Genomic DNA, 1,325 nt, shown 5'->3' with positions numbered 1-1,325 from the left:
TGGCGCCTGCCGCCTGGCGTAGGTTGAACGCGTACGCGTCGGAGTGACGTTAAACGTCAAAATAATGTCAGTGTCAGGTGTTTGGGTTTTAGAGATTTAGAGATCTTTATTTACCAAAAACATTATAACATTGCATTATTACAGGAGATTCCGAGATTTTATCCGTATTGTTCTACTCCTGTTGGTCTTAGGCCTTACCTAGCGTGACGATAATACATATTAATAGTATAATATAGCCTATAGCCCTCCTCGATAAATGGGCTATCTAACTATGTATATCGAATAATGGGCTATCTAATTTTTTCCCGAGATTAGCGCGTTGAAACAATCAAACAAACTCTTCAGCTTTATAATATTAAGTAGTAGCTTACCGCCCGCGACTTCGCCCGCTTTGTCTAAAACCTAATAAATTATATACTAAAACCTTCCTCTTGATTCACTCTATCTATTAAAAAAACCGCATAAAAATCCGTTGCGTAGTTTTAAAGATTTAAGCATACAAAGGGACATAGAGGGACAAGGGACATACATGTAGTGATAGATAAGGTGTTTCGATTTGAAAAATCACTTTGATAAATTTAATACTGTAATGTTAGAGTAAGTAGGTAGTTTTATGGAATAGCTAAGTACCTAGCTAGATAAGTATTTATTTGTAAATAAGTATTTGAAGAAACACTTTAAGCCTTAGCTATAAGCCCATGCATGACATTTATTTATATAAAATAAATTAGTGGGTAATTTATTCCGTACAAAATATATATGCATTTAGTTACTTCAATTAGTTACATGAAAAAAAGGGTGTGATACACGTGTCCGAAGTGAAACTTCTTTAGCAAGATTTTTAAAGATAACATCAGTCACCAATAATCATTAGTCAATTACCTAACAAAGAAGCTTACAAAACCTTGCTTGCTAACTTTTTAGTAGTAGGTACCTAACTAGGTACCTAAGCTACGTTAATATTATGTAAAACCTCAACTTCGGCTGATTATTTCAATAAGCTAATAATAAGGAAGTAACATAGTAGGTACAATGGCCAAGCAGATTTTGTTGGTGTTTCCCGCTCGGAGACGACATTGCATGCCGAAAGCGGAACATTTCACTCGTTGCTAGTTTTCGCACAATTTGACGTGCGCGGTGCGGGATATGCGGGAGCGGGACGCATCTAACATTTGCGGGACTATTTTACTACATAATTGTTTCATCTAGCCAACGGTTGTCCGCCTCGTAACTTCGACTTCGTAGATTTTTTTTAATAAAATCCAACATTGACAATCATTTTCATCTCACTGATATCATCTGTATAATTTTCATTTTATTAATAC

This window comes from Colias croceus, chromosome 10, assembly GCF_905220415.1.
Source record: "Colias croceus chromosome 10, ilColCroc2.1".
Taxonomy (NCBI): domain Eukaryota; kingdom Metazoa; phylum Arthropoda; class Insecta; order Lepidoptera; family Pieridae; genus Colias; species Colias croceus.
Note: the sequence above shows the minus strand (reverse complement) of the source record.